Source organism: Oncorhynchus gorbuscha, linkage group LG19, assembly GCF_021184085.1.
Source record: "Oncorhynchus gorbuscha isolate QuinsamMale2020 ecotype Even-year linkage group LG19, OgorEven_v1.0, whole genome shotgun sequence".
Lineage (NCBI taxonomy): Eukaryota > Metazoa > Chordata > Actinopteri > Salmoniformes > Salmonidae > Oncorhynchus > Oncorhynchus gorbuscha.
The window spans coordinates 11,388,107-11,398,697 of NC_060191.1; positions in this window are offsets into that span (position 1 = coordinate 11,388,107).

The following is a 10,591-nucleotide window of genomic DNA, read 5'->3' on the forward strand; positions in this document are numbered from 1 at the left end:
TTTAGCGGATTGATGACTAAAGATTGAGCTTGATTTGTGTATAAAAAAATTGTGTGAAACATGTGCTTTGTTTGTTTATGGGTTTCCTTCATGGCTTTTAGCCCTACTGATGAGATTCAAGAAAATATTGAAGTTCATATCTGTTCACACAAATAATGCATTGTGTTAAAGCATATGCATGTTGAACAAGGGACATCTGACAAAATGCTGCTATCTCTTTCATATTCATATGAGAAACAGAGGACACTGAGAAGTCAGGATTTACATTTTTCTCTTTCTGGTGTATTTTATCTTCACTGTCATATTACAGCCAGCTCTTGTCTCACATTTTAATTCTGACTCATTAGTTTCTCTCTCTGCAGTTCTCTTGCTTTAAAGTCAAATATTGGTACTGTATAAAATTTTCATTGCACAGTGAATGTAAGCTTTACTTGAGTGATCTGATATTATCACGAGACAGATTTGATTTGCAAATAGCTCCACATTTAATGAAAAATTGCAGTGAGTACTGATGTGAGGCAGGCAATTCGTTGAAGTAGCACTCATCCAAAATGATATGTGCCCAGAACACAACCATTCTGTAGTTCACTGAACCACCTTGGTTACATCAGTGTGATAATGTTGGAGACGTGTGCACCTCTAACCAGGATGAGCAAAAACACGTGGAGAAAATAATTTTGCAGACAGACCAGTGTTCTCTGAGGAACTAATCTCCTTATTGACCAACTCCCTCCGCCATGTGTTTAACTGCATCTACGCGATTGATTGGTCAATCTGCCCGTTATCTGTCTTGAACAGACGTCCGTTGATTCTCTCTCTCTCTCTCTCTCTCTCTCTCTCTCTCTCTCTCTCTCTCTCTCTCTCTCTCTCTCTCTCTCTCTCTCTCTCTCTCTCTCTCTCTCTCTCTCTCTCTCTCTCTCTCTCTCTCTCTCTCTCTCTCTCTCTCTGAACAAAAGCCTGTATCTATTTGTAATGTCTTTCTTCTCCCTCTGCTCCTCTTATTCGGACGACGTCAAACAAAGTTGAGCAACACCTGGTTGGTTGGACTAAGCAGCTGAGAAGTCATTTCCGTAATGGGACAGTTTCTACATGCATCCAATCCGAACCTCGGATCCTATTACTGTGAGTCCAGGGACAGGTCTTTAGAAATTTAAGAAAAAACAGGAAATACCTTATTTACATAAGTATTCAGACCCTTTGCTATGAGAATCAAAATTGAGCATCCTGTTTCCATTGATCATCCTTGAGATGTTTCTAGAATTTGATTGTACCTGTGGTAAATCCAATTGATTGGATATGATTTGGAAAGGAAAACACCTGTCTATATAAAGTCCCACAAACCAAGCAATGAGGTCGAAGGAATTGTCCGTAGAGCTCCGAGACATGATTGTGTCAAGGCCCAGATCTGGGGAAGGGTACCAAAAAATGTCTGCAGCATTGAAGCTCCACAGGAGCACAGTGGCCTCCATCATTCTTAAATGGAAGTAGTTTGGAACCACCAACACTCTTTCTAAAGCTGGCGGCCCGGCCAAACTGAGCAATCGGGGGGAGAAGGGCATTGGTCAGGGAGGTGAACAAGAACAAGATGGTCACTCTGACAGAGCTCCAGAGTTCCTTTGTGGAGATGGGAGAAACTTACAGAAGTACAGGCACTCCCTCAAACAAGCCTGTATGGTAAAGTGGCCAGACGGAAGCCACTCAGTAAAAGGCACATGAAATCCTGCTTGGAGTTTGCAAAAAGGCACGTAATGATAACCAATATTCTCTAGTCTGATGAAACCAAGAGTGAACTCTTTGGCCTGAATGCCAAGAGTCCCGTCTGGAGGAAACCTGGCACCATCCCTACAGCATCATGCTGTGGAGATGTTTTTCAGCGCCAGGGACTGGTTGACTAGTCAGGATTGAGGGAAAGATGAACGGAGCAAAGTACAGAGAGATCCTTGATGAAACCCTGCTCCATGTGCTCAGGACCTCAGACTGGGGTGTAGATTCACCTTCCAACAGGACAATAACCCTAAGCACAGAGCCAAAACCAATGCAGGAGTGGTTTTGGGACAAGTCTCTGAATGTCCTTGTGTGGCCCAGTCAGAGCATAGAACTTGAACCCAATCCAACATCTCTGGAGAGACTAGAAAATATCTGTGCAGAGACACTCCCCATCAAATTTAACAGAGCTTAAGAGGATCTGCAGAGAAGAATGGGAGAAACTTCCCAAATACAGGTGTGCCAAACTTGTACCGTCATACTCAAGAAGTCTCAAGGCTGTAATCACTGACAAAGGTACTTCAACAATGTCCTGAGTAAAGGGGCTGGATACTTATGTAAATGTGATATTTCAGTTTTTATTTGTAATATATTTGCAAAAAACAACAACTGTTTTTGCTTTGTCATTATGGGATATTGTGGGGAAATTGATGTGGGGAAAAAACCGCTGGAATCAATTTTTGAATGAGGCTGAAACGTAACAAAATGTGGAACTCAAAAGGGATCTGAAAACTTTCACTTGTATACACTGTATATAGTCAGTATTTCTCAACTTTCACCGTATACACTGTATATAGTCAGTATTTCTCAACTTTCACCGTATACACTGTATATAGTCAGTATTTCTCAACTTTCACCGTATACACTGTATATAGTCAGTATTTCTCAACTTTCACCGTATAAACTGTATATAGTCAGTATTTCTCAACTTTCACCGTATACACTGTATATAGTCAGTATTTCTCAACTTTCACCGTATACACTGTATATAGTCAGTATTTCTCAACTTTCACCGTATACACTGTATATAGTCAGTATTTCTCAACTTTCACCGTATACACTGTATATAGTCAGTATTTCTCAACTTTCACCGTATACACTGTATATAGTCAGTATTTCTCAACTTTCACCGTATACACTGTATATAGTCAGTATTTCTCAACTTTCACCGTATACACTGTATATAGTCAGTATTTCTCAACTTTCACCGTATACACTGTATATAGTCAGTATTTCTCAACTTTCACCGTATACACTGTATATAGTCAGTATTTCTCAACTTTCACCATATACACTGTATATAGTCAGTATTTCTCAACTTTCACCGTATACACTGTATATAGTCAGTATTTCTCAACTTTCACCGTATACACTGTATATAGTCAGTATTTCTCAACTTTCACCGTATACACTGTATATAGTCAGTATTTCTCAACTTTCACCGTATACACTGTATATAGTCAGTATTTCTCAACATGAAAAGAGAAAAAGCATGTCACATATTTTTGGATATTGAATGAGTCCCTAACCGGCCATAGGAAATGTCCATGTGTGATCTTCGGAGTAATCTCTATGTCATATAGATGCAAATCCACAAAACTCCAAATATGCGTTGGAAATAGTGTGACAGCTTGTCTAAGTTAGGAATTCAAATAAAACTTTACGAGCATGTGGGCATCCATCTGGGCAAAACAAAAAAGTATCATGTCAACGTTTTGTTATTCCATTAAAAAACACTTTATATTAATACGACAAGCAGGGCAAGGGACTAATTGACAACAACTTAATTCCACAACTATTCCAAGAACAAGGGCACCATAATAAACACTAACACTGCAAAAAGCTAGACTGTAGTGTTTTATTATGTGAAAGCCCTCATCACATGTTATTGCATTAGATACATTCAAAAGGTGCTGTTAATGACACAAGTGTTCTCTGTCAGGTTATTTGTGCTGTTACAGGGCTAGGAAAGGTACTGGCCATATCTCCAGCCAGTGTTTAGCTAAATGAATAGACAAAGACTTGAGCAGATGATCCACAGTTAATTAGTGGTGTGGGTTGGGAGAATAATGAGAAAAATACAAATTAGTCTTGTTGTAGATACCAGGTGACAAATCCTCATACAGTGCAACACATCTACAGTAGGTCCATTCTTATACTGTAGATGTTTTCCTTAAACAATATAAAACATTATTTTGTGGATGCCCTTCTGAATAGTAAGGAATACTATATAGATTTTCCTCATTATAGCAACCTGGTCCACCACAGGTGTGCTTTTTCTGCGGAAGGGGCTTTAGAATGCTTTATTTGTCCCAGAGGTCTAATAGGCTGTCACAGTGGCCCTGTACTACTAGGCCAGGAACAAGTCCCTTATGAATTATTGTAGTGTGTATGTGTGTGTGTGTGGGGGGGGTGAATATATTTTGGTGAAATGTGAATATATTTATTATAGTTTTATCTAAAAACACAATTAAAAAAAAATGTTTAACAATTTTTTCCCTTCTGAAATTCACTGAGGAGGATGGTCCTCCCCTTTCTTTTTCAGGGGAGCCTCCACAGCAGTACAGTGGTAGTAGTAGGCAGAAGAAGGGAAATTGTAAATTGTGTTCTTGGATTGTGGATGTACTGAGACATTTAACCTATTTACCTTGATTTTACTGAGCTGAAATAATGATAATGTGTTGTTATTGGATATTATAATGGACATTGTGTGTGGGTGATTTTGAAGATAACTTTTTTTTACAGCAACATCGTGATAACATATGACATTCCAAATGATTGAGAGGTTTGAGAGGGTATGTCGTATTTGGAAGGTGGACCAGTGTGGTTAAGATAACACTCACAATGACTGATGGGGTTACCCCCTATGCAGCATATGAGAGATCACCATGATGTCACAATAGCAAGAAAATGTAGTTCCGATAGAGAAAATTTCATTCTGTGCATGGTTCTCTGCATGGTTGTGCTCTGTATTTACACATCAGTAATCAGATAATGTAGTTGACAGTGCGGTTAGGAGCCGAAAATCGACTTTCCAATAATATGAACCATTGTCAATGTCGCAGTGTTATTTCATGATGTAATCTCAAAATTATCCAGCAGATGACTGTAGTGAGCCACTACCTCCATTAGCTGGCCATGGGAGGTTAAATTGCCATGTCCAAAACTGTTTGTTCACAATAAACAATGATATGATAGCCTGTTCACACATTCACTGATGAAGGATATCATATTCAAGCATATTGCAGTCTTTTAAACATCCGTTTTTATTTTCTGTGTATAACTTTAGCTATTAGCAAGCAAGCAAACAAACAATTAGTCCAAACCTGGTAGCTGGATGGCTAGCAGAGGAAAACAACTCTCAAATTGCTAGCTAGTGCAATTTCGGGTAACCTTGTAGTCCCAGCTCAATGTATGGCATCTAATTAATTGAAAACGAGGATTGGCTTGCTTGCTTGCTTGCTAACATTACATGACTGACATCTGCATTCTTCCATGCATGTTGGCAAGATAGCCAATACAATGGCAAGGCAGGGACAGCTAGCTAGCTATCGCACACACTGGCAGGCAGCTTGTGGTCATTCAGTGTTCAAACAAGATAGCTGAAAAATAATTAAACAATAACTGGAACTTAGCTAGCTAACCAGCTTGCTGCACAGTGCTGGTGGTTTAAGATTGGATCAGTTAAAATACAGATTAGCTATTTATCCATCATTGCAATTAGAGCTAGCTGGCTGGCTATGCATTTAGAAAAAAAATACATACATGGCTCAGGCTAGCATAAAGGTCAGCTGCAACCAAGCCAATGTAGCTTTGTAGCTAGCTAGCATTTCCTCCATGAACGAAGCAAACTAGCTATCTAGCTGACAACCTTGAAAAATGGAGGCTTGATAACAAGAGAGTAGTGCTGATGATTTTATAAAAAACATTAGAAAACGGACTATATCCATAAGATAATCTAGCTAGCCTGGCGGTGGTCTGCATATGGTTTTCTATGCAGTCCTATGCGTTCTAGCTTTCCGACACACGCAACCTGGAACAACCAGAACGGCTTTGACTGCAAACATTCTGATTTGGTTTATACTCAGTGCTTATTAAGGATATGAAATACATGGAGGAGCTACACCATACATTTTGGTTAGTTAGGCTACATATGTAACGGATGTGAAACGGCTAGCTTAGTTAGCGGTGTGCGCTAAATAGCGTTTCAATCGGTTACGTCACTTGCTCTGAGACCTTGAAGTAGTAGTTTTGTGGAGCGATGGGTAACGATGCTTCGTGGGTGACTGTTGTTGATGTGTGCAGAAGGTCCCTGGTTCGCGCCCGGGTATGGGCGAGGGGACGGATGTAAAGTTATTCTGTTACACATACACAACTGTACATATGATCTATGGATATTAGGGAGGAGTGCATTTTAGGGACAGGATCAGGCTCTACAAATGATTAATGTTCACTGTCCTGAATCTGAATATATGCAAGCTAATCATATTAATCAGAGGGAGAGCTGATTGGTTTATGGGTTGCCGTGTTGTTGCCAGGTCATTAAATCCATACTTGGCCGGCTGCAATGCTCAACGAAAGAGAAAAAAATATTAATTGAAATGGGAAGACAACACATTATGTTGATTTGTGTGTACCTCTACTGTAAACTTCACAAATCCCCATTCAGCCGCTGATATCCAAGCTGAAAAGGCCATACATGTCAAATCACAGAGTCGCTTTAAAGACATGTATAGAAACACACACACACACACACACACACACACACACACACACACACACACACACACACACACACACACACACACACACACACACACACACACACACACACACACACACACACACACACACACACACACACACACACACACACACACTGCCTGTCTTCATATGATGAAGAAGCTTCTTACAGAGTTTTGTCTCCTTCCCAATCTTCTACAGTACTTTGCCACAGCTATGAATGCAAAGAAACGGAATCAATTTCAGGCAATATTTCCTCTTGCAAAAAAGGTCGCTGTGAGAAAGCAGGTTACGGCTGATCTAAAATAATATTACTGTGTGCGCGTGCTTGTGTGTGTGTGTGTGTGTGTGTGTGTGTGTGTGTGTGTGTGTGTGTGTGTGTGTGTGTGTGTGTGTGTGTGTGTGTGTGTGTGTGTGTGTGTGTGTGTGTGTGTGTGTGTGTGTGTGTGTGTGTGTGTGTGTGTGTGTGTGTGTGTGTGTGTGTGTGTGAGAGTGTGATATTACCGATGACAGAGGAGAGAGTCAGGGGAATTTTAATTAGCTCCAGTACTGAAGCAACTTGGAGGCCTTGGAGGGAAAAGAATCGATCTATGTCGCGGCAAGCTATGCTTGGTACTGCAGAAGATACCAAGAGAAGTTATAAATGTTGCTCTTTTTCCACTCTTTCTTTTCTGCCTCCTCAAACTATGCTTAGTACGAAGGGAACAGAGACAAGTTGGAAACGTTATAGTATTTTCTACCTTTTCTGGCTTTCTTTGAGGCCTGAATGAGGCCTGTTAAAAAGAGAGCTGGATGTTAACTGAACATAGCACTGTTAGATATATATATATATATGATGACTGATCAGTTATAGTCAGCTCATTTCCACTTCCATTTCTATAATTGTGCGTCCATCTACTGGGGAGGGTTTCATGGCTGAATGGAGACCTATGCAGTGTCAAGAGAAGAAAGAGGGGTGCAACACATCAGATGCCTTTTTATTTAACAACACAGGAAAACGCCAATCAGACTGATAAGAGCGACAACAGGGATTTTATCCGTAGAGATTTTTTTCATTAAATGAATAGTCAATCATCCATTATTTAGGGAGATATTTAACCAGACATTCTCAAGACTTTAAGTATTGTAGAAATATTCTCTGCCATTTTCTGTGGTAATTAATCAACATCTGTGTTCCATTTTTATCTCCCGGTCTCGTCTCCTCCATCATTATGTATGAGATGACTTCACAGAGTCAAAGGCAGATCACAGCGTGTGGCTCACGGAGAGTGGCTCACGGAGTGTGCATCACGGAGCACGGGGTGCGGGTTGAGCTCCTCCAGGGGGTATTAAGGTTGCCATGATTGGTCTATTCATGCAGGGTCAGTGGCGGTGCTGTCCAAGGCCAGTCTTGACTCACCACTTGATGCCTCTCCTTTAATCTCATCCATCTTTAAGAATATCAATGACTGCAGCAAACACATAGCTACATTCCTCAAACAGGACCGGCACCATCTTTTCTTCCAGGCTGCAGATATAATTGATATGGTAATGAAGGAGGGAATTAGTACCTGGTTGTCCTTGCTCTCCTCTTGCACACCAAACACTGTTTGAAGATCACTCCATGAGCTGGGGGTTGGTCAAAGAGGTGTCAGTGACAGTGAAGGGTAAAGATGTCACCATGACGACACTCACCAAGAAGTGTTGGTGTCTGGAAGCCAAACAATAAAGGGCATAGCTAAGACAGCTGAAAAAAGGGGCAACACACACGCACACACGCACGCACGCACGCACGCACGCACGCACGCACGCACGCACGCACGCACGCACGCACGCACGCACGCACGCACACACACACACACACACACACACACACACACACACACACACACACACACACACACACACACACACAGAGGAATTGAAACAGCAAAGGTCCTCTCTGTCTTATGCTGTTATAATCATACCATCTTGGTGTTTATGGCAGCATGAAGGAGGAGCGGTTATAATTTGGACAGACCCAGAGGTTCTCCCTGTTTAACACAGAGCTCTGGGAAGGGTGACACAGTGCCTCGCTTTTATTAACTGGTTCTTTCATTGGACTTCATCGGCAAAGAAGACTGAATGGAGAGAAAAACAAGGGTCAATAGACCTATAGTATAGTCTATCACCACAAAGATGATGGTAGGTGTTGAGAAAGAGTCAAGATGTCCCAGCCCATAGAAAGTGTTGGGGATTGTGTGTGTGTGTGTGTGTGTGTGTGTGTGTGTGTGTGTGTGTGTGTGTGTGTGTGTGTGTGTGTGTGTGTGTGTGTGTGTGTGTGTGTGTGTGTGTGTGTGTGTGTGTGTGTGTGTGTGTGTGTGTGTGTGTGTGTGTGTGTGTGTGTGTGTGTGTGTGTGTGTGTGCATACGACCCTGTGCGTGTGTAATTTTTAAACTAGTGCAAAGTATGTAGGTCATATTGTAAAAAGTGTAGATTACCATTTCCTATTCTCCATCCCATTAATCAAGGCTTTTCCATCGAGTCCCTGCAGAGAAAACAATGAAAAAGATCATGTTACTTCAGAATTAATCTATTAATCAAATGACGCATAAAGAAGAAGTACCTGGAATGCAAGCTTTATCTCAACACAAGCGATGGCACACACACACCCACACCCACACACTTCATCTCGCTGTGCGTCGCTGTATTGGCTGGGAACAAGGGAGATATCCAGGGATTCCGTAATGACTCAACTCTCAGCACTGACTGGCAGAAGTCCTGCTGAATGAGTTGCAATGGAATGAGCTGCAATGGAATGCTGCATACAGTATATCATTAACACATTATTAGCACCTGCTTAGCACTTTAAACTGAGTTTCGTAACTGGCAGAAATGGTCTGAAGGGGGAAAAATTGTGTAAAGACGATAAGTTTCTGTTGGACCGTGATGTGGCTATAAGTGAAAATAGAAATGTGACATGCCGAAGGAAACCTGAATGAGTGAGTCAGAGAAGGAAATGAAATAATAATCAGTCTGACTCTGTCTCTGGCCCAACTAATGACATAACAACAGCATATGGAACTCAGTCCTCAATACAAACATGAACTGCCACTTCTGATTCATACCAGCAATATTCTGCATTCATATTGAGCATGGAAGAGCTGTTTGGGTGGAGAACTGCTCCTGCATGCCACAAGACTGTTAGCCCGTTGATAAAGTCATAAGCATGGATAGCTAACAAGTCTTCTGATCTCAGAGGTTACCTATCAGTGAAACACCTTCGTTAAACTCCAGCCTTGAGACCTCACACCAATCCCTGGACCTGAGCCAAGGCTCTTCCACACGATCCCTGGACCTGAGCCAAGGCTCTTCCACACGATCCCTGGACCTGAGCCAAGGCTCTTCCACACGATCCCTGGACCTGAGCCAAGGCTCTTCCACACGATCCCTGGACCTGAGCCAAGGCTCTTCCACACGATCCCTGGACCTGAGCCAAGGCTCTTCCACACGATCCCTGGACCTGAGCCAAGGCTCTTCCACACGATCCCTGGACCTGAGCCAAGGCTCTTCCACACGATCCCTGGACCTGAGCCAAGGCTCTTCCACACGATCCCTGGACCTGAGCCAAGGCTCTTCCACACGATCCCTGGACCTGAGCCAAGGCTCTTCCACACGATCCCTGGACCTGAGCCAAGGCTCTTCCACACGATCCCTGGACCTGAGCCAAGGCTCTTCCACACGATCTCTGGACTTGAGCCAAGGCTCTTCCACACGATTCCTGGACCTGAGCCAAGGCTCTTCCACACGATTCCTGGACCTGAGCCAAGGCTCTTCCACATGATTCCTGGACATGAGCCAAGGCCCTTCCACACGATTCCTGGACCTGAGCCAAGGCTCTTCCACACGATCCCTGGACCTGAGCCAAGGCTCTTCCACACGATCACTGGACATGAGCCAAGGCTCTTCCACACGATCACTGGACATGAGCCAAGGCTCTTCCACACGATCCCTGGACCTGAGCCAAGGCTCTTCCACACGATTCCTGGACCTGAGCCAAGGCTCTTCCACACGATTCCTGGACCTGAGCCAACGCTCTTCCACATGATTCCTGGACCTGAGCCAA